General features: G+C 47.0%; 1 protein-coding gene across 8 annotated transcripts in view; it reads left to right on the forward strand.

Moving 5' to 3' along the window:
• Nucleotides 1-23,905, forward strand: part of FRMD4A (FERM domain containing 4A) — a 353,071-nt gene that overhangs the window by 194,705 nt on the left and 134,461 nt on the right. The window contains exon 1 of one of the 8 annotated variants that reach the window (XM_079304341.1): nt 19,854-20,079. The exons of the other annotated variants lie outside the window; for them this stretch is intronic. The gene's annotated coding sequence lies outside the window, so the exon portion shown is untranslated. Of the gene's footprint in view, nt 1-19,853; nt 20,080-23,905 lie in introns of those variants that run through there. 8 annotated transcript variants of the gene reach the window in all.

The following is a 23,905-nucleotide window of genomic DNA, read 5'->3' on the forward strand; positions in this document are numbered from 1 at the left end:
ATAATGAACAGTTCTCTTAATGAGAGAGAGCACCATCATTCAGCACCAAATTCCTGCAGTCAATCCAGTCTTGGGCTTTCATCTTGCAAATGCAAGGGACAGCTTCCACAGCATGGGCTGATAGGAACAAAGCCACTGTGCAGGGCTGAGACCATAAATCAGGAGGCAGAGCTGGTTTGACTAGCATGTACACCAGGATATGGTATGGAAGCAAGGGTAAGTGTGTTATGTGGTCCTGCTGCACCTGGGCTGCTCATATTTTCTTGCACAAGCAAGAAATAGCCCCTTTCCCAAGTTCTTTCAAATCCCTTGAACTTGGGTTTTTGCCAGCAAGCTGAAGCAGTGTGGTGAAAATCCAAGGAAATCTCTCCTTTGCCCTTTTTTCTGGCAGTGATAGGACTGATAAGAGGGTTTGTTACCAAAAAAATTTAAAGATCTTCTTTCCCTGTTTTCATAGAACCATTCCTGGTTTACTTGGATTTTCCTTGCCTTTCATGAGCCTGAGCATCTGTACCTGAAAGGTGCCATAACCCACCACCAAATGGCTCCACGAGGCAGCCTTGAACAGGTGCTGAAACTCCAGAAAACAGCAGAAACTCCAGTCAGGCATCAACCCCGAGTATTTGCTGAATCAGAGGCTTTAATTGTATTCAGCAATAAAATCTGTGAAGTGAGGAGCAGTGAAAGGACTTGAACAAGAGCTCCCCTTTCTCAAAACACAGTATTTACCAGTAAAGCATCTAACCCAGGGAATGGGCAGAGGAGTGAGGAACTGGGAGAAGGCAGGAAGCTGTGATGCACAGTACCACCTAGTGACAGAGCCTGGCTGCAAGAGAAGGGCAACCCCGTGTTTGCAAAGGTCAGGGTCCACTCCCCATCCCACCCTTAATCTGATTTCTCAACTGCACCACATCCACAGCCATCTCCTGCAGGTGCAGGGACAGCACCATTCCAGCAGCTGCTGACTCTTTCCTCTTTTTTATGGTTTCTTCTTTGCAAGACAGGGGATGGATGGACAGGGTGTCCCATCAGAGGGTGCAGGTTTGTTGCTGTGTGGGGTGTGCAGGTTGGGCTCAGCTCACATCTCCCACTGAATCACCCATGAGGAATTCCTCAGAGCATTCTGCAAACGGGAAAGGGGAAAATGCAGGGTCCAGTGAGTAATGCAGCCTTTCAGGGCATCTGAAAATAAAAGAAATGCCACTAACTTGTTCCATTTGTAGAAACGATGTGAAAGAGCAGTGTGACAATCTCTGCTCAAGAGCAAGCTTGTAACCTTTTCCATTAATTTCTTTTCAAAGAATTGCTTATTGAAGGCTAAGCTGCTTTTTATAAGCCTTAGAGGCTGAGTGTGTCTTTGCCCTTTTTTATTATTATTGCTGCTCCTCTCCCTTGCTCTCTTTTTAGAGAAAGCAGTTACTGTACAGTGGTTTCTCTCTCTGTAGCTATCTGAGACAAGGCCAGCATAGAGATGGGAATTTTGTCACCTTTTGGCAGAGGTGGGATTGCATGCAGCACAGTGAACTAGAAGAAATCCAGTTCTGTGGAATTTCCCCATATTCCAGCCCACAGATTTACCCATGGTCCAAGCAGATGTGCTTAAAAGAATTTGATTCCTTCTCCTCACCAAGGTCCCTTTACACACACTCTGGAGTGAGGGCTAAAGGCTCCACGTGTGGGTGACTGAGCAGAGGTGTCCTGCAGCTCATGGGAGGCTGCACAAGAGCACTGCACCTCCCTGCAGGGCCCCACACACATGCAAACTCCTGCACACATTCTGCCTGAAATGTTTGTGTGAATTACAGTGGGGCTGGAGCAGCCTGGGCCACCCTGTGCTCTGGGTTTAGTGTGAACAGACAGGGTGGGTGTGTGTAAGGTTAGAGTTAGGATCAGGGTTAGGGTTGGGGTTAGGGTTAAGGTTAGGGTTGCCTTTTTGTCCTCTTACCCAGGGAAAGGATCACCAGGATATTCAGGGGCTCTCTTGGTCCTCAGCTAGAAGCTTCCCCAGCTGATGGGCAGTCTCTTGCACACCAAGCAAGCTGAGAGGATTTTCTTAAACTGACTGCTGTTCCCTGAGTTTCACTAAAACTGGATGGGAACCCAGTCCCAATGCTACCTTTCTTCTTTGCTAAAGCCTACTAAATCACTGGAGTGAAAAAAATAGCACATATTTTGGAGGCACCAACATGATTTTGTCCTGAAGAAGGTGTTGTGGAGCCCCTGAGTGCACTGATCCCAGGAGGAGCACCTGCTCACTGCTCCATGGAATGAGGCTCTCAGGCACACAGCCATCCCACAGCATTTCCAGCATGATTTCTTCTTAGCTTTCTTATTCTTCTCGAGCTCATTGCTTTTTTCTTTCCCACAATCCATGGTGCTTTGTCCAGCTCCTGAGCAGGGCAGCTCTGGAGGAGCTCCTGCAGCTGGGTAAACACTCCTGAGTGAATGGGGCCCTTCACAATGGAGTCACCAGGAAACCCAAACACTGTAAAGGCCAGCAATTCAGCAGGGACATAATCATGTCATTACAACCCAAGCACCAGGAAAACACAGCCTGGATTAAGTTGTACCCCAAACAACAGGTTTTCCACCCCACAGGTCTCCAGGAGTGGCTCTTTCCCTCTTGCCTTTGTTCAGCCATCCTGCAGATAGATATGGGGATCTTCCCACCCAGGATGTTTCAGCCACAACAGGCTGCACCAGCCCCATCCTCTTACAGGCCTGCAGAATGTGTGGAGATAGGGTGGAGGGATGATAAATGCAGGAATATTAACAGGTTGGATTCTGTCTTTGTTTATGCAGGGGTAAATGTGAATTATGAGAGTGAAATACTGCTGATTTATACCAACCAGGCTGATGCACAGCTGGGTCAGGCTGGCTGCTTCCACAGGCAGAGGGTTATATGGAGTTTTAGGCAGCAGGGTGAGGAGCAGAAGTGGAGGAGTCTCTATTCCATAATGTATTTCCCTGGCATATGGGAACAGGTGCTGGAAATCCAGTGTCATTTACTTCTGTCTGTGCACTTGTACAATGTCTGTCCACTGTGGTCTCTTCTGGCTCTTGGATTCACTGCTTGGACTCATGCAAGCTCCCTTTCCCCAGGATGTACTAATCCTATATGTTTTTCTGGAATGCAATTGCATGCAAAGCAACTCTCATTAATCTCTGTCCATTGCTTCAAGGCAAACTTCCTTCGCTGTAAATTGCAGATTTTACCAGGATCTGACCTTGAACAGAGAAGCCAATATAATACATGCTGATATGGGCAAACTGGCTGTGAGTCTCAAGTGAGCAAACACCAAGCCAAATCCTGAAGTCCAGAATTAGGAGCTCTGTAGTAACTGAGGAGCTGCCTCGCTGCGCTATTGGCACACAGGGAAATTAATCATATCCTGCAACAATGTGCACAGGATGTGTTTGATTTATTACTAATCCTGCACACTCCTGCAGCTGCTGATGTGCTGCCAGAGGGTACCTTAATGATGCAGCTGGCACCCCTGTCGTGACAGCCATCAGCACAGCCAGTGCCTGGTGTTGGATCCATCATCCTCAGCGTTTGCTACCTGAGCGGAAAAATCCAGCCCTGCAGCTGAGAGTCTGTTTGTCTCCTATATAAATAATAATAATTATTATTATTATATATTTCTATGCAACAATAAGAATGTATAATGTGCCCAGACTAGGGGAATATGTGTAAAATAATAGATATTTCTAAATACTCAAATCTGCAGAACAAAAGTGATCTTGGCTCAGCCTGTGTGAGTTTCTATCACCCAGCTGCCTCATGCTGGGCACTCAGTGGTGGAGGAGTGTGGGGAAGCTGTGCATCACCCTGAGGCCAAGATGGTTTGTAATCAAGAATGGAAAGACACAGCTACAGCAGTGCTGTCTTTCCAAAATACATCTGACCCTCATGAGGTTAGGCTGTGGAAAGAGGATATGGACAAAAATAAATTCTCATTCTTTGAGGGTTTCTTGCCTTGTTTTAGTCCTGGGCTCTGCCTGATAAAGGCATTTCAGATTTTAAAATTCACAACCCAATGTGTGGAAAAATTGAAATATGTTGACTGTGGCAATAGTTATATTACATGTTTTTCTTAAGCTTTGAAAAAAATTGCGAATTAAAGCCTTTTTTTTTTTTTTTTATGGTAGGGAAAGTCAAAATAAATCATTGAGAATTTTCCTGCTTTTTCATAACTAAATAGGACTTTTAGCAAGACATACATTTCCAGGACATTTTGTCATGGGTGCTTTCTCTGCCAAAATACTACTTTCATCAACACCTTTCCAGTTGACCAAAGTAGTCCCTTTGCTCAGGGGCTGGTCATGCAGCCAGCATTAAATGTGCCTGCTGACCAGGAAAGAGCTGTGCCCATTCTCACACCAATGAGACAATGACAAAAGCAGACTAGACTTATTCAGTTCAGCTCACTCCCCATGGAAGAACCCGCTTTGTGCAGAACACAAGAGTCTAATTTTCAGAGCAAGGGTGATGTGTTTCCAAGAAAATAAAATGTGAGGTAACAGCTTCTGAAGAGGGTCCCATTGAGCTCAAGGTGCTTCAAAAGACTTTTCCTTCTCTAGGATGTGCAGTCATGTCATGAGTTAATCCTGGCTTTAAATCCCTCAGAATCAGAGGTTGAGTGGTAGGGCTGGTTTAAATGCACATGACCTATAGCTGTAGACATCAAGATATGAGGCTGTACCTATGTTATGAACACTGGGATAGTGATTTCTCCTGATGTCCCCATCTCCTTCCACCCTGGCCAATAAAGCAGGGGAAAGCTGGTGCATGGCGGGAGACCCTTGCATCATCTGGAGACCCTTCCCCAGGGCAGGGTCCTCCTCCTGCAGCACAGGCAGGACATCTGTGACCCAGTGTGGGTGACCCTGGGGCAGAGACCCGGGTCAGACGTCGCCCAGCCTGGCTGTTAATCATCCTGCAAGGAACTGGCTGCAAAAATCCTGGAATGAGGCTGTCAGCATCACAGGAGATCCTCGCTGGGGATGACAGGCATGACCTGCTTTTCATGCTTTCCCTTTTCATTTGTTGACACGCTGTCATTCTGTGAATAATCTGGAGTTTTTCTCTCGGGGGTTTCTCCCTTGTTCCTTCAGAACTGAGGATAAGTAAGGTGGGGATGTGGGACAGCAGTCACACAGCTTCAAATGCCCCAAACACAATTTGTTGCAGCTGGGTAACTCTACTGATCCTGGATGCATAAAGTCTTACTAAATGGTGATGGTACACAATGCTCAGCACCTTCAGGATTGCCATCAAAATTCCTTCAGCATGGTGACCCACTAGCCCTAATTCTCACTGAAATACATCTGTCACTAGAACAACAAATATGCATCAATTTTGCAGATAAATATATGCATGTGTATGGGAAAGAGTCCTTAAAACAAGGAAACTGCCAACCCTCTTGCAGCAACCTTTTGTTTTATTCTGTGGCATGTTCAAAGAGGGAAAGGTGGGTTATAAGTTAGGACGTTCCTTGTTGTGCCAGGAATGAAGATACCAGTCCAAAAAGCCAACTCAAACACTTCAAAAAAGGGGGATTGGTTTTCCAGCACCTGCAATTCAGCATTTACTTGCACATCATTCCAAATGAGTTGCCTTAAGTTAATGCAACCCTGAGTCTCCATTTAAGCTGAATCAAAACCTCTGTGTGCCTAAATGCGACATTTTGCATAAGGTCTCTTGGCACTGCATCAGAGCAGCATTAGGCACCAAACACTTTACATGAGAGGTGTTTATACATGTGGATATTCAGGCCTGATTTCCAACCAAAATCTACCATGTTCAACAAAATCTTTCTTTAATCCCTTCTAGCTCATCAAGCTGTTGATAATTATAAATCATAATTATATTATAATAGTAAGTCATCAATTACTAGAGGCTACAGAAAGAGAAATGAAAACATTCTCTAAATTCATGCTGTTGCAACCTGATTTTGACAGACTCTGCTGACAGCACCTTGCATCTGCCATACTGTGCACAACAGCAGGTTTGGTAAGGTCACTGCCTAAACGGGGATTGTATTTTTATTTTAGCACATTGCAGATCTTTAATCCTGTAGAAGAGGAGGCTCAGGGGTGATCTTATCACTCTCTATAGCTACCTGAAAGGAGGCTGCAGCCAGGTGGGGGTTGGACTCCTCCCAGGCAACATATGACAGGAGGAGAAGAAATGGTTTTGAGGTGTGCTAGGAGAGGTTCAAGTTGGACAGTGGGAAGAATTTCTTCACAGAAGAGGTGATTGGACATTGGAATGGACTGCCCAGGGAAGTGGTGGAGTCACCATCCTGAAGGTGTTTGAGGAAAGCCTGGACATGGCACTCAGTGCCATGGTCTGGGTGACAGGGTGGAGCTTGGTCATAGGTTGGATTTGATGATCTCAGAGGCCTTTTCCAACCTCATTGAGTCTGTGATTCTGAGTTTACAGTAGGGTCCAGCAAAAGGTCTGTGCATCCTTCCACAAGCATCTTCTGTGCCCACATAGCACCCAAAATGCAGGGCCAGCTCCTCCTGCCTGGACAATGCTGGATGCAAAGCAGAAGCAAAAACACCTTCTACAGTGATTTATTTTTGCAGCCACCCTCAGGAGTATCATTCCCCAGGGAGCCTCGGGTGGGTTTGGGTATCCAATGCTTTCCACAGCTACCAGCTCAGGAAAGAGTCAGAGCATCATGGCTGCTCAAAAAAGACAAAGCCCATGGAAAGCTGGGTTATGTTTATGCCTCCAGAATGGGCTGGCATCTCAAACACCCCTTAGCAATGCTGTAGCCATAATTATGGTCCTCAAGCTTCTGCCAGTAGTGCCAGGGCACTTGGTTGAAGAAGGGAGCAGTGAGACAGAAGCCACCTGCTCCCATTCCACTGCTGAAGCTGCCAGTGGGGCACAAGGAGCAGCTCTGGGGAAACAGCCCTGTCTGCATGGATACCCATCCATGGGGGCTGCACAGCAGGTGCTGGGTTTGTCATATTTATGTAACTTTAGCCTCTGTTTCAGATGAAGACAGGGGTTTGGAGAGGCCAGCTCCCTGGTGCTGCTCTGTAACTCAGTCCAAATGCCACTCTTCCCTTGGAGGCAGCCAGAGGCCACTGCAGACTGCACTGGGGGTTAGCCACAGCCTTCAGAAAACTATGGAAAAATACACTGTGTCTGCTGTCCTTTGTCAAAATGCTAAATAACAGCCTGCCAAAGTTGGTAAATATTCCATGGAAGGCACAGGAGGCCACAGAGTTCTTGTTTTATCAGTTGCCAGTACAGCATTTGCATCTGGCAGAGATCCTGCTCTGCACCCCGAGCCACGTGAGTTTCAGCATTTGCATTGAGCCTTGAATGCATTTTTCACCCCAGCTCCTCGTTTCTAGGGATGCCATTATAAACAGAGGACCTGGTTTTATTATTAAGTAGCAAATCAATCCAGCCACGCTGAGCACAATCCAATTAATGCTGGTAGTTACTGTAGGCTGAAAGAGTCATAAATAAATGAGCATGGTGTTTAACATTTCTGTCCCACCATAAGCACCCATATCCTTGTTGGCTCTGTGTGAATGGCTTGCTTTAGGGAGGATTTTTGGTAGGCATGGCAGGGCAGCACTGTCAGAAGCAGGTTGTGGTTCTCCATGGCAGTCCAGACGATTGCAGGACAAGGAGTAAATGCAGGTATTTATTTATTTTGTTTCCCATCATGAAGGTCAGCAGGGGCCTGTTCCTGCTCCTCTCCTGCTCTCCCAGTGGGAACAGAGTGAACCCATGTGTGCACCCTGGGTGCAGGAAAGCCAAGAAAAGGTGCTTTGTGCAGCAAAGCACAAAGCCCCCAGACAGCTCCCAAGGGGGCAGGGCTGAATGCAGGGCTCATTTTCCTTCTCCTACCACCATTCCCAAAGCATCCCAGATGTTTGGTTTTGGGTTTCAAACCTTATTCTGAGAGGCTTTGGGTTGTTCAGTGGAAATAAAGCATCCTGCAGTATACTAGTTACTCATTACCTCATTAGCACAATGATGTATGAACAGCCACACAAGTACAATGATGTTCAGCTGCAATATAAACACAGTTACTGCTAAACTGACTCATTTTAAAAAGTATTCCTTACATCTGGCTTTTTTTTGGGGGGGGGGGGGGGTTTCTCCCCCTCTCTTCTTCTTTTCCTTTCTCCCAGAATTCTTTCCTACTTCCAGCTTCAGTTTTCCCAGTTTGTGCAGGCTGTCACAAGCACTGCAAGAAGGGAAGGTGTCCCCATGCAGGGACCTGCCACACAGAACCTGTGCCCATGTCTGTGTCCCTCTCCATCCCCAGTCAAAGCAGCACAGAACTCTGCCCATGCAGTGATAGGGGTGAGGAGGATGCTGGTGTTTAACTAGTGCACTCATTTATATTCAAATGTAGGGTCAAATGAATTATTTTTTCTAAGCTATTGCTATTACTACTATTATTACTATTACTACTACCATTATTATTACTATTGTTATCATTACTATTATCATTTGCTGTTTGTGCCAGGGAGTGTATAAAAATGATATTCTATTTGCAATTCTGCACCATCCTTTATGTGATTTTGTTCCTGGTTGCTTGGTAGTGCAGAAATCAGTTTTCTTCACTAGTTTGGGAAAAAAAAAAAAAAAAACAAAAAAACTAGTGAAGCATCAAAGCAGGTGGCAGCTTCTTGATTCTGTTTGTCAGAAGCAGCAAGCTGTCCTCAGCCATCCAGCAGCTAAAGGATTTTGTTTTGAGGGAATAAAAGGATGAGAGGGAAATGGGGTATTTCCTATGGATTGCCTTGTTTATTTGCTTGGGCTTGCTTGTTTCTCTGTGAGGGGAAATCAGCAGGAAAAAGAATTTCTAGTGAAAGCCATGAATAGGGAAGGCTTCCAGATTTCCCTCCAGATATTTTGCACAGCCCTACACAAAGTGTTTAGTAAGCTGCTACTGAAATCAGCTCCTCTCAGGGGTTGTTTTTTCCTCCCCTGACAGCAACAGAATGGCCAGTTATGGGATCTCCACTCCCAGGTCTGAGTGTTGGCTGTATTTAGCTGAAATTACCATCTGAAACATTGGGAACTGACATCCCTGTTCTTTGGGGGAACTTGTCACACTGTTCTCACTCCCATGGATATAGGGGCATGCAAAGCCACAAGGACCAGCCACATCCTGATCTCCAGAGCTTTTCCCATGGGGTTGGAAAGCAGAGCAGTGGCTCCTGCACGCTGTCCCAGTTGCTCTGGAGAATCAAAGGCTAGAGCACAGTGCACACAGATACAGTGCATCATCCTCAAAAGTTAAAAATCCAGTGACATGACTTGAAAAACCTTCCTATTTCTGGGTAGGCTGTAGCCCAGAGGCCTGAATTCAGAGGTCATGAGTTTTCTCACTTGACTGAGGAAGTGGCAGCAGAAGGCAGCAGGTTCCTGTGTGCTGGCACCATCCTCAGACTCAACTGTAGGTCTGCCCCAGCTCAAATCTGAGTATGTGTGCTCTTCCTAGAGGGTTTATTTATTTGGGCCTGGGTGGATGTACCAAGCCCAGCACTGGCAGCTGCAGGAACTGCTGTAAGGGCTCTGGGGATAACCACAGAGACAACCTATGTGATCACCACTGGAAAAACCCACCATTCACCACCAATTATCACACTCTGTGTCTCAAGAGAGGCTACAATTATTCCGTGCCCCAAGTCTAGAGCAAATCAGCATTTTTCCAGTAATTGCAGTGTAGTAACTATTGTAGGTGTTGACTTTTTAATAGCAAACACTGCTAAGCATTAGATTTACAGTCGTGTTAGTTAGCTTTAGTGACTTGGGAATCAATTACCTTGCTGTAGAACATGACCAAAGATTATAGGGTAGCCCATGTAATAATTTACACTGCCATCTAGGAGGGAAACTGTAACTTCAGTGTTTCACATAGACAGACACCCTGTTTGCACAGCAATGATTCCAGTAATAACAGCCACAAACAGGGAAAAGGGCAAAAACAGTGACTGCAAAATAGGGGGAGACCTGTGTAGAGAGCACTGGGAGGTGTTGGCAACTTTGCCATTCTCAATTATTTTCAGAGTGGTGATGATGGTAGCATTTATTAATGACTGTGCTTTCCCAGTTCAATTCCCTTGGGTTGATGCTGCACAGCCCTGTCCCGGAGAAGCTTTGTCCCAGCCAGGCACTGGGACACAGGCACTGTGACATCAGCAGCACAAATCCCCAGCCAGCCCTCACTCCCTCACTAACAACCTGCCCTCTTGATTGGTGCCAGCACTGCTGATTTCCAGGGTCAGTTTTATGGGCAGCATTTTGCCCATTTTCTGCCCATCTCTCTGCCTCCCTGCACTTGTTCCCACACTTGACTCTTTTATCCCACTTGGGGCAGGAAAAGCTTGTGCCTATTTCTCCAGGCCCCTCTCCACAAAGAAAACATCTTTCCTTTAACTCCTTTGAAACAAGACCACCCAGGTCAGCTTTTCAGTCTGTGTTTCCAAGCAACTTATAGAGAAAGAACATTTAATTAATGTTCTTCCTCCTGCAACAAAGTTGCCGCTGTGACCCTTTAACTATTGGCTTTGTTCATCTTTCTCTCATTTATTTCCCATTTATTTCAGTCCTCCCTTCACATGAAGCTGGCAGATTTTGGAAGCATCCAAGTACAGTAGTCCCCTCACAAAACAACAATTAGAGAAATTATATGAAAACTATGGTTACTATCATTATAATGTGAACTAGGACAGAGTCTTCCATAAGCAAATATTCATCACCATACACTAAAGAATGTACACTAATATATCAGACAATTCCCTTGACTCTAACCAGCAGAGCACACACTGTGTTCAAAATTACTAAGGTTCAAAAATAATAAGACTGCTTTAAAATAATGGAATTAACAAAACGTGTAGAGTTGAGCTCAATTCTCCTTCACCTTCTGGATTTAGCCCAGAAAAGCAGGTATTCAGAAAAATGGCATCTATCATGAGATTTGGCAACCTTGCACTCTCAGAGCAAAAGGTCACTGTCACTGCAGCAAGGCAGCTGTCTCTGGGATGAGGAGGAGGAGGGGCAGGAGTGTCTGTCTGCAAGCCAGGGGACAAGAAAATTAGCATGGCTCTAAAAGAGGAGCCTGAGCTATGGTGGGGAAATAGTCCCTCTGGGATGATCCAAACCCCCTGGGGATGTGTGACCCTGCCCATCAGGTGGGGACAGCCAAGCCATGGTCCCCAAGGACAGCACATCCCTGCCTCCATCCACAGTGGTGGATACTCAGCAATCCTGCACAGACAAGGCACAGCAGAGCCTTTTATCATTGGTTTCCCCTGTTACAGCCTGAATATGCAAAGGATAATGTGGGAATGCAGTAAACTCCCAATGCAGGTGTTTGTCCCAGTTTTGGAGGTGCAGTTTATTTGTATTTAGTTGCAGTTAAGCAGTGATTGCAAACATCAGGCATTTGGCTTTTTTTTTTCATCTCCTACTCTCATACAGCTTTCCATGAGAATTGCTGCAGAAATTCCTATTTTGCCTGAAAATATGTATTTCACTAACCATAATTGTGTTTAAGTCTGTTCAATTTCTTTAATAACAGCCCTTCCAACACACTTAATATGAAAATGTTTTCAATGCACTCAAAATATTATCAACAAAGAGTGCAGTCACCATCACTGTGTTCTGCAAAACCAAACCACAAATAATTAGTGAGTTTGTTGTACAGCTTAATCACCAGGTGTCCTTTCTGACCAATGGAATATGCTGCTGTAGCTAATCTGAATAGAAATTCTCACCATATTTTGAATGAGACAAGCCCAAAGAATCATTGCAAAAGTTATCACTTTAACACTAGTTGATTTGTGTCTGAAATCTCTATTCACCTCTCATGGTTTGATGAGTTACACTTCACACTTTTCTTAGGATAGGGAGAAGTGTGTTATGCTCAAACTCAGGTTATAGGCGAAGAGAGAGGGATAATTCAAGCTGAAATGTCACTGAGAAATAAGTGGGAGGGAACAGATTCAACCATGATCACAACCTTTTCCATCTGAAAAACAGGCACCGAGTTTTCCTTAGCCCAAAGACTGCAACAACACTACAGAAATTATCATTATAGTAGCCATCATGCACTGGGATTTTGGTAGCTGAGAAATTCTGTGGAGCTCATCAATCTTCAGAAACAGAATAACTCCTGTTTCTCACTCCCAGCAGTCAAGGGGGTCATGGAGAAAAGGTGCTACTACAGTGCAAGTCCCACATGTCACCTCTGAGCTAGGGTCAGACAGGTTACAGAGGTTCTCAAAGCAGGGATTGGATGTATGAAGATGACTTTTTGTGAATCAGCACTGGCCCATCCTTTTCTGCAATGATGGAGCAGGGGATGGCAGGCTGAGCAATGGGGGCGTTTTTGGAGCCACAGCAACTAGGGTAAGGTGTTCACTCTTTTAATGCAGAGGCTTTGTCATTTGAGACCTCCACAGGACATATGAATTTCAGTTATCTCTTATTTTAGGGGAAAAATATCTATGCAAAATATGTCTACAAGGCCTATTACAGTCATTAGATGAAGGACATGAAGGGTCCTCAAAGAGGCATCAATGCTCAAGACTCTCAAGTCCCAAACAGCAGCAAGCAAGGACTGCTGAGTCCCATCACTGGGACACTTCCAGGCTCTCCTGCCCTTCTCAGGGCTGGTTTTCAGCAGCTCTGGGTCTCTGTGGCCCATGCAAGCAAAGCTGGACATCACAGGGACATCACAGGTTGGTGCAGACCCTGGGATGCTCAGAAACCAGACCACCACTGTGTGTGGAGAGGAAATGAGAAGCCTTTATAAACTGAACTAATCAAACCCTTCAGTCTCCTTAGCTGAGGGCTACTAGTCTTTGTGGTGACCACCCTGGACAGGGTGTCAGGAGAGCTGGAGTTTATCCTGTGTGCCTCAGTAATGAAAGGAAATAGTTTTCAGAGGAGCAATAGAAGCCCATGCTCCAAAATACATCAGATAGGCAGCAATCAGACTCAAGTTAAACAATAAATCAAGTAACACTGAACCCTTGCTCTAGCAGAGCACCATTATGACTGGTTCTGTGTTTATTTAGAAGAGATGAATCCAGTTTAAATGTTTTCATATTGAATGTAATTTGGATGTTTGTTATTGACTGGGTCTAAATACAAACATTATTGGTCAGATAAATATTTTCTGACATATAAGATCTGTTCACTGCACTTTTATGACATGAGGACTTGCTTGCTCTGAGATTTATTTTCTGTTCCCTTCCTCTCTTTGCAGGGATTGCCTCATAAAGATTAAAAAAAGTGTAAAGTAGAAATCACCGATAAAACTGTCAGAAATGGAGCAGCCTTTGTTAATCACCAATTCATTAGCTGGGGGAAGAAGAGGGGTCTTGAGGCAGCACAAAGGGTTTGGTGTCACAAGGCTTGTGATTTATTCCTACATCTGCCTCTCCCTCTCTCCCTGTTCCCAATTTGGTACAGGATCTTACCCAGGTAAATTGATCTCTCTATGACTCCATTTTCCCATCTGTTCAGCTGAGGTAATGATCTTGCCTCACAGAGATAGTGAAAACTTTCAGTAAGAAAAGGTTACCTGAAAAGCCATACCTGCATCTGAAATTAGGCTACCCCCCACTAACACCTACAGCAGCTTTCCCTGATTTTATTTCATGGGTAAGCAATGGAGTAGAGAAAAACACTTAAAGAAATAAAATACTATAACCAAAAAGTAACAGAAATTACAAAACTGGCTTACAGTTATTTTTATTTTAATTGCTAAAATTGTCATTTTACTGTGTCACCTCAGTATTTCCTGAGCCCTTTTTTAAGGTTGCAGTTATGTATTGCAACATTGTCTGAATGGCTTTTTACCCTTGCTACATTTGTTTAGAAAAATCTTTTAATAATTATTTTGATGCCATTTTCACATGTTATCAGGATTTTCTGCAAAATGTGAAATAGAAAGCTTTTCCAACTGTAAGTTTTGCAATCCTCAGTAGAAGGCAGTGTAAAACTACAAAAATATCCTTCAAATCTGAAAATGTGCAAAGTACAAAGGCCATTTTAGTACAAAAAAGGCAAACAAATGAGAATGAGTTTGATTTATTTCTCTGTGCAAAACAAAATACTTCAATATGTAGCTCAGTGCAAGAAGTACATGTAGCTTTTGCCTAACAGGAGGCACATTTTTGGGTTTGGGTCTCTCAGGTGATTCATTTGATGTTTTTCACAATTACCTGTGCTGCCTTTTGGCATCAGAGAAGGTTTCTGGCTGACTTTCACCAGTCCTCTGCAGCATCTGAGGGAAGTGAAGGGGAGAATAATTTTGCCTTTTTCCAGCCTTGTTCTCATGTTCTTGCCATTCTCTCACCATTTGCTCAGCAGTTCCCTTGCAGGGATGAGGTTGTTCACTTGCCTTTGGATCAAAGAGGTTTTCTCTCATTAGTTGTGTTTTACTTCTGCCTGTGCTGGAGCCATGCTGGTGGTCTCAGAGCATCTCTCCAGGTCTCCCCCAAAAGGGCTCTCTGCCAGCACCATGAGCATCTTCTGGAGCTCCTGCTCCTCCCCTGGGGGAAGCCTCTCCATCTCCCACCACCACCAATCTGGTTTTATGGATGGAAGGGCCCCTGCCATGTCTGCTCCTTCCTGCATTGGTTTGCTTTCAAACCATTTCAGGTGAAAATGGCAATATCCTGTGAATAGGAAAAAGTTTCTGAGTCAGAGCTTTGCTCAGCTCTGAAGGAAAGGGAAGTATGTGATGGCAGAAGGGATTTGTGAGGACTTGACCTCCATCAAGGACAGGAATCCCTCATCCCTTCAATTCCTCCTGCAGGGACAGGCAGAGCTCACAGCATGTTCCACCAGGAAGATTTCCTTCTTTCATCTCCTTGGTGCAAAGAGGAAGGAGCTGCAGGAATGGCCCCTTTCTCCAGCATCACTCCACAGAGTCCTGGTGACCCTGGCAGGGCTGGTGGCACACCCAGCTCCTCTTTGGTCCCTCACCCCTTGGGCTGTTGGCTTGTTTGGCCTCTTGGATCCAGGATTACCCAGAGCTAACTGGGACACAGGCGACTCACACGTGGCTCCTGTCCCTCTGCAGGGCAGCCCCAGGCTGGAGCTGGAGGCAGGATTTGCCAGCCCAGGGTCATGGCACCCACCAGCTGGAGTTGGCTTGTGCCCACCTCCTGTTTCAGCTGCTTTGCTGCCCTGCACAATAATCCTGCCAGCATGCACTTCCCTTGCCTAATGAAGGGAGGATTTATTGCACCAGCTCTCTGGGAACGTTGAGCTCTGCTTCCTTCCCTCTTCAGCTCTCTGAGATCCTTTAAGTAGAGTCTGTGTGAAAATTAATCAGATGCCCTGGAGGCTTATTTTGTCCAAAGCTAAAGCCCTGCTTCTCCCTTTCCCCCCACCTTTTGTGCCCCAATTACTTAAGGGATTGTCCTGGAAATTAATGAAAGCATGACGTGGGAATAACACCCACAGTTCATCTCAGAGGGGAAGTGTTCCTATGAAAGGCTTAACTAGAAGCATCTCGTGGCTCTGGGATCACCCAGCAAAGCTGGAGATCTTCCTGGTTGGAAGCTGCTTGCTGTGACAGTTGGTGCTGCATGTGCCCTATCTCCCATGGTTTACAGGTCCAGACCCAGTTATGAGTCAGGTCATGCTCTGAGTAATTGCATTTTACCTTTTTGAATGAGATCCCTGTGGTTTCCACCTGGTTTCCAAAGTCCTCAGCAGGAATTGTCACAAGGTCACAACTCATCAAAACCTGTTCCAGAGGAAAGCAGAGTGATGGGGACAGGCTGGGTGGTGGCACACACAGCCCTCCATCTCTTTTTTGCTGGCCCTGGTCCATGGAAGGGGGTGAGGGCAGCCTGGTGGCTTGGGTGAGCAACTGGGTCACATCAGTCTCTTTTCTACCTCCCCATACTGAGGCACATCCAGCGTGTGGAGGATACAGATTGTTTCAGATGAAAGGAAGTGATTCCATTGCTTCTTCTCCAGCCAAACTACATCAGAGTTTATGAGCAGTAAGACCATTTCATACCACAAATTTCAGAGGGACCACATGAATTAACCCATAGGCTAACCTGACATTTCATTTTCTAGGTCTGGCTGACCCTTGTCATGGCTACAATAAGTCAGCTGCATTGATTTACAGTGAAATTCCTGTGCCTAACAGCTTATATCATCTCTGGAAATGGATTTCAGCTCCCAAGTTACTTAGGCCCATGTTGCTTTTTAAGTTTGGAGGCTTTTTAATCTTTTACTGCCACTCAAATATTATGAGTTAAGAATTGTGCAATCAATGAGAGTTAGGCCACTGAACACCTCCTACAGGGAGACAGGCAGTTAGACACCTTCAGCAAATCCTGGATGTTCTTTGAAAGCATTTTCCTCACCTGCCATGGGTTTCAGAGGTACCATATGGGGGAAATGGCATTGACTTCTGTAAAGCACTGAACCTCTTACAGATGCAAATCATGGAGTAAGTGTGAATATTACTTTGTGACATGACATCTCCTCCAGCCCGTTAGTGCTAATTAATGCAGTTCATTAAGCTTTTCTGAAACTACTAGAAATGTTCATGTAACAGCTCACACATTCTGATGGCACCCACAGTCCTATCACCACATTCCCTGTAAAGTATTTTGGCTCTTTAATCTTTGCTAACAAGAGTGGGAATGAATTGTCAACAGTAATTCTCCACCACAAGACCATGGTGTTTCCTCCTAGCTTTATTATCAGAAACCAAGACAAAGGGATCAGCATGTTTTTATTTTGGCACAGAGGCATCTGGTTGCTGGTAGCTGAATTTTGTGTATGTCAAAGATACATATATGGGTTGCTGTTCTGTTTTGGGGACTTGCCATGATAGGAAACAGCTTGGAAGAAGCACAGCCATTCCCTGCTTCTAATCATTGCAATGACAGCAGCTTTGCTGCCTCCAGGCTGGATGTTTGCTACCAGGGTGTATTGTTTGGGTAGTGCAGCTCCAGACACCTTGTGAATTTCCTCAAAGAAAAGGACTTTTGGTGATGCTGCTGCTAAATTATAACTGGGAAATTGAGAGAGTAATGTGCATGAGATGAATGACATTCAGGGAAGAAACCTAGATTTGACCAGTTTTTCTATGAAAGAAGGATGCAATGAATAAATGAGAAGAGCTGGGGCAAAATCCCTGTCCATTTCTGGGAAGAAACCACTCTTTTTGGCTGATTAATCATAATCAGCTCTTGGCAAGGACTATACTCCACTGTCTTTCCACATTATAAGAAACAGGTCCCATTTCTAAGTTCTTTGTTAACTCCATCAGGTACCTAGAGGATGCTATCTTCACTTAGACAAGCAACTTCTTTTTATTACAAATGTTGTTTCATGAATGAGGATAAAGGAAATGTAGCAGGAATATCTCCCTCCCTTGCAGGAAATGTTAAGCACTTCCTTTTTTTAAGTGCTGTTCATGGGGCTTTGGGTCGGTAGGAGAGCTCATCTCCTTAAAAAGGATATGAGGAAGATGCAGCTTTAGGTTTCCCAGGTAAGGGTCTGACTGCTCTTTGGGCACACCCCACTGTAACATGTGGCATGAGTAAAATGCTCTCGTGCTGTTCCAAAGTGTTCCAAAACCCAAGCCTGTTTTGTGCCAAGGGAAGAGACTGGACTCTTGGAGAGAGCTGTTAATTTCAAGCTAAGTGTAATGAAACTCCCTACACCTGCTCTGAAAGCTGAACAGTACAATTTTGGGCAGAGGGAACTTTGTTTTCCAGTATTTGTTGCTAAACATGAAGTAAATTACTTTCCAGTTTGGGGCTTCCAATCTTTCCTACTGCTTATTTAACATACCAGGAGAGCTCTTTTTTCACCAGGTGAATAAAGCTGCTCCACATCCTGGGTCTGCTCTGGGTTTGGAGGCAGATCCTGCCAGGAGAGTTGCCTGGAAAGGCAACAGAGTGCCACGGAGCAAAGGGTGGGGAAAGCGCCTTGAGGCTTTGTTGGTTGAAGGATCATTTACCCCCAGGGCAAAGTCCATGGCTTTGGCACACTCCTAGACAGCAATGAGCACAAGCAGGCAGCTGTGTGATGAGTGCACCTTTGAAGCAGCTTCACCTCCTATTTCTGTGAAAATCCACCTGGGAAGGTGATTTTTCTTTGCTAGTTCAAATTAGAGTCAGGACTATATCGCTGCTGGGGTTCGTGCTCTTCTTCAGCACTGCAGACAGAACCTGGTTGGGATACATTGTGACCTCTTGAAGGCAAGAGCAGAACAGCATTTTGGGGGCAAATTGAAGTTTTATCTTGTTCTGAAATTAGTAGGTTTAAAATTCCAGGAGGTTTTGCAGTTTGTGTTCTGGTGGTTTGCTCCTCAGGGCTACTTCAGCAGTTGGATGTGGATATGAATTACATGAACCCATTAAACCACAATCTTTACCCTTTTAATGGAGCCATGGTCACCCTGCATTTCCTGGAGCAGGGATGGATACCTTTGCTTCCTCTTGCCTCTCTGTCCTGTCCTTGGGATCCCCTCCAGAGCAGAGCTGGGCCACCTTAGCTACTTGGTCTTAACTCTCAGCAGCCAGAGGTCAGACCTGCCTCAATATTATCCCCAAAGACATCCCCTTGGGTGGAACAAGCTGGATGGGTGAGCCCACCTGGGGCTGCAGCCACAGCTCTGTGTTTATGCCTGTGCCCTTTAAAACAGTAGAGAGAACTGTGCTTGTGCCCTAGCGTTTGGTTATTGTATCTAGAAGGACTTTGCAGCCCACTGGCCCCTTCATGTCCAGAGAGTACACAAAGATTTCACTTGGAGTCTGATAACAAATCAAACCCAGCAATACCCCAGTTAAATGAGACATTCTGCTCCTTCACCACCACCATGTCAGGATAGTGACTTTGTTATCTTCCTGTGGGGCAAAGAGGGAAATTTCCTGTATCCCGTGTAAGTTCCAGAGCCACTCTCACCACGAGCATCCTCATGGTGGCGTGAATGCCAGCTGAAAATGAATGAAGGAAAGTGCTCACCTCCCCAACTCCCCTCCCAAAGCAAACCTCTTCCCTGCCAGTCTGTTCCAGAGCATGGCACAGCAGCTGCCTCTGGTTTTTACCCAGTGAGAATAACCCTAGTCCCAGAGAGAAAACACTGATGGGGGACAAAGCAGTGGAACAAGTCAGAGTTTTAACAACAGGCATCATGGTGTGGATGCTTTATGCTGTGCATGTTTAAATCAATAAATCAGCATTTTTGGAGGCCTATAAGTACTGTCTTTCTAGACTGATCTAATTATTTAATAGTGAGACCGTTGCATAGGGTGACTCTAGTGCAATCAGTAGAGATGTTCTATTGCTGCACAGCGTCCCCACTCTTTTACACCATCACAAGCTGTACCCTTCACCCAACCAGGATCGGGGGGGAAATCAGCAGGAGGGAGGCTGCCCTGTTTCCCAGGGCTTCAGCCTGGCAGCCTGCTCTGTCTCCAGCCCCACGGGTGCTCGGGGCCCTTCTCCTCCTCCAGCCGGGGCTCTGCTCGGAGCATCCCCGCTGCTCTCGCCCCTCTCCGTTACCATCTCAAGGTGTGCACGCGTGGCGGGGGGTGCTGAATGCCGCCACCCCTTTCTCCCCGCATCCTTCCATCCCTTCATCCTTCCTCCCAGAGGCGAGGGGACACCCAGATGTTGGCAGGCCCGAGCCAGGTTCATCTGCTTCACATGACCCAGCGCCAACTGCCGCTCGCTGCCCTCCTCCCTCCTTCCTCCTCCTTCCTCCCCCTCCTCCTCCTCCTCCTCCTCCCTCCCGGCTCCAGCCTCGCAGCCTCGCAGCGCGGCAGCGGCCGCGCAGAGCCGGCGCCGGGGGCCGGCAGGCGGGGAAAGGGAAGGAGAAGGGGGAAAGGAGCGTTCCGGCATGCCGGCAGGGAGGATGGGCCGGCTCTAGGAGCGGCCGGAGCGAGGGAAGGGCCGCGCATCCCGCGGCGAGGCGGGCGATGGATGCGGGGCGCTAGAGCCGCGGCCTGGAGACGGTGCGGCGGGGATGCGCTCGCCCCGGGCTCGGAGCTGAGGGGCCGCCGGGGCCAACGAGGCAGCGGGAGAAGGTAACGGGGTCTTTGTCTGCCGAGGGGAGGCGAGGCGGGCCAGGGCTCCCCTTCCAGCCCCGGCCCCCGGGGAAAGCCCAGCCGCAGTGTGCGGGCTGCTCCACGCCCCCTCCCTCCATTTACCTCAAACGGAGAGAAATGTGGGCAGCAGCTGCTTTCCTTGTCCTTTCCAAAAACCAAAATCCCCAGCCGCAAACCCTTGTATTCGGTGGGCGAGTAACGGAGCCGAGCGCGGCGGGGCTGGGGGAAGGATTCGGGGTGTGGGGGAGAGAAGCCGGTGCTGTGATTCCTTCCCCCTTTCCTTCCCCAGCAATCTGGCTGCCTGTCCCCACTGACTGCCAAGATGGACTGCTCCTTCCCTTCCCAAATGGCTGCAGCAAGTTTAATGCAGAGCCGGGGGCTTCGCTAACGGGAAAGCCCCCGGCTTGGTTTTCCTTCCCCGTGTGCACCTTTTCCTGAATGGGGAATAGAAAAGTTGCTGCAAATTCAGGGCTAGAAAAGACAAATGAATAGCTGTGCTTCCAAACTGTGTCCGTATGGGAGTACATCTGCACGCCTTGCAGACCGGCTCCGCGTAAGGAGGGCTCTTTATCGGCAGCATTGTTACCCACTGGCTGCAGGGGAAGGCAGGAGAAAAGTTGTTTCGAACCTCTCTATAGAATTTCCAGGAGAGACAATTGTTTCTAATAATAGCCCTGGCAGCGGTTTAGCGATACAGCGCACACAGATGCGGAGCGATCTAGCAAATCTCTCCAGGGCGAGTCAGGTCGCAGGGAAAGCTGAACTCCCAGCTCGTTGGTTCGGTTTGGGATTTTAAAACATGGTCCTGAACAAAACCGCCGGCCCCGCTCGCCTTTCCGCCGGCGAAGGGGGTGTGGTGCCTGTGCCGGCTGCGCTCAGCGCTCGGTGAGCCGGGCTCTCCCGTGCTCGGTGTCGGCAGAGCTCGGATCCCGGTATCCCAGCTGGGTATCGGGGTGTCTCGTTCCCGCTGGGTTGGTGCCGGGGTGTGATGCGCATCCCCCGCCCAGGCAGGCAGGGGAGTGTTACGGGCGTGGGTGTCTGTGCCATCTTCCCTGCCTGGAACTGCGTGCCGGGCACGGAGAATTCCCGATGGAGCCGAACCCAGCGGGCTGACCCCCTTCTCCCGGAGGGATGGCACAGGCTGCTGCCTGCACACCCACTCGGACCGTGGTGCTGACCCTGGCCAGCGATGGTGCCCCAGCTCGGCTCTGTGGCTCAGAGCTGCTTGGCTTCCTGGTACAAGTTACAGAAGCCTGTTCTATTCCAAATATTAGTATTTGGAAGGTGGTTTTAAGCGTTGGTGCCAGGCAGGTGTGTGCCATGTTCTGGTGAGCTGCTCCTGGGGTGGTTTCTGCAGCCCAGCTGTGCTGCTGAGCAAGGGGACTGTGGCAGAAGTATGAGGAGTTAAGGATTTGATGCTTCTTGGTACAAGAGGGGAGGGGATATTTTGAAGGGTTTTCAGCTCAGTACCACCTTCTGCTGCTGCTAAGGTCAGCTGTGTCCCTCAGAGGACCAAACAGGCTGAAGGAGTTGGCATTTCTCATCCATCATGCTGTGGGATCAGTTCCCACAGAAGGGAGAAGTGCATCAGTGGAGCCTAGCATGTGGATTTATCCACGTGGAAAATAAACATTTTGTTCTCAGGTGATTTTTTTTGTTTTAAACACCCAGGCTAAAAATATGGGATCTCTGCTGTCATTTGAGCATTGATGCACCAGTGAGCCACTCACAATCTCACAACCCTTTTGGGCAAGCTACTCTTGTCGTCTTGTAGACTATTTCTGGTGGTCCTGTTGTTGCATGTCTGAACTGGCTATTGCATTTAAAATGCAACTTAATATTTGATGATACCTGTGGTCACAGCACTGGATTCCTCAGGACCCTACAGCAAAGCAGCATCACTTGGTGCAGAGAGAGATCCTGTCAAAATGTCTAGCCAGGTCAAGAGCTTCAGCTAGTGCACTGGGTGTTGTTAAGAGGGACATAAGTTTGGGGAAGAATTCCCAATTCATGGAATGTAGTCCCACACATTACAGGTAATTACAGTGGTACATATCCCCTTTGTTGTTACTGTTACCATGTGAGTAATAGCAGAAGACTTGAATCAGTTTTGAGTGCAGCTTAGCTGCAAAGTCAAAGTAAAACTGCAGGTATGGATAAAAGAGAAAATGCTGTATTAGGGGGAATCAGAAAGGGGCTGGAGAGTCACTGAAATCTCAAGCTGCAATCTCTTAGGACTGTGAAGGAAGGATCATGCATGGCAAGAGGGATGACACGTGGAGAAGGTATTAAGGAGTGTGTTGATCCAGCATTAACCAAATTTGGGGTCAGAGCTTAGTGGTGTCCCCTGAAGATGCAGAAAGGCATTGTGTGACCCATTTCTTGTGAGCTGGATTGCTGGGACAAGGAAAGGCTGCTGTCACACACAGGGCCACACTTACACTCAGCTCTTAGGAAACTTGGGTGTCTTTTACTCAAAATGCTCTGTGTTTGAGGAAATCAAGGTTCTTGGTTCTCTGAGCTGCACCCAGAATCTCTATCTAGGTGGGAACCATCCCACAAATGCCCATCTCTTGGAAATCTGGGGGGAGATGCTGTGGGGTCAGCCATAAGGGCAGGTAACAGAAGCTCCCTGGGATCCCCTTGCTTCATCACAGGATGGGGTGCACAGCTGGCTCCCAAGGTCACTCAGCAATGTCAGTCTCCAGTCATGCCTGCTGTCTTGCTCCTCCCAGCAGCTGGAGAAGAGAATTGCCCTGCAGCCCCAGTGCAAACAGAGCACAGCAGCCCAGCAGGCAGCAAGGTCTGACAAGGTTAAGCTGTGATAGAATTGCTTACAAGCCTCCTCAAGTTCCAAATCCCAGGTTGTCCCAGCCTCCCTCAGGTTCCCTAAGCCAGCAGTGCATTGCCTAGCATGGCCTCAGTGACCACTGCAACTGACAACATCCACTGATATTTCTTCTGCTCCCAGAAGAAATATATAAAACTTATAAAAACTTAATCCCTAGCCCTCCTATAAATCTCAGTATGTGATATGTCCTAGAAAGCTACAGTTTTGTGAAGCTGCACAATGAGTTGGAGCCCCTATCTTCTTTTCTGGGCATGAACTTTGTCAAGGACCAAAAATGACTTTGATTGCTTTTCTCTCTGATCTGACACTGAGAGGGGACCCCAGACAGATATTTGATCAGTTCTGAGCTTCTGGGAGCACTTTCATGTTGATGAATCACAAGCACACAAGTTTTGATCCTGCCTCCTCTGCTCCAAGTCACCTTTGCACTCCACCTACTCATAAGTCGATCTCAGCCTGAAGGTTTGCTCCTTGCCTGTGTTTGGCTCTAGTAATTTTCGGCTGCCTGCCAAAAAAAAAAAAGTAGAAGACCCTGATGTACCTCCCTTTACCAGTGCATCTCTGCTCCATGGCTGTGTGAGACTCCTCTGAGGCCAAGTGTGGTGCCAGATACCCTGGGTGCATCTCTGTGGGATGAGGTGGGACTTCAGCCCTTGCCCAGCCTTGAGGTGCAGAGGAGTCCAGAGGAGTGGGACCATCTGATTTCCAGTGCCACCAACTATGTTCTTGTTTACAACCCACTTTGCTCATTTCCCAACAGAGAGACAATACTTCTGCTGTTGTCCTGAGCTTCTCTGTGACATTTTCACAGAATGGTGTGGAACAGTTCCTGTGTCCTCACCTTCAAGAAAAGTGGGAAGCTAAATGATCTTTTCACCCTCTGCCTGCACTAGTGGGATGAGGTGTGATTTAGTGTAGTGATCTTTGGGAAAAGTCATTGAAAAAATGGTAGGC

This window comes from Erithacus rubecula (assembly GCF_903797595.1).
Source record: "Erithacus rubecula genome assembly, chromosome: 4".
Taxonomy (NCBI): Eukaryota; Metazoa; Chordata; class Aves; order Passeriformes; family Muscicapidae; genus Erithacus; species Erithacus rubecula.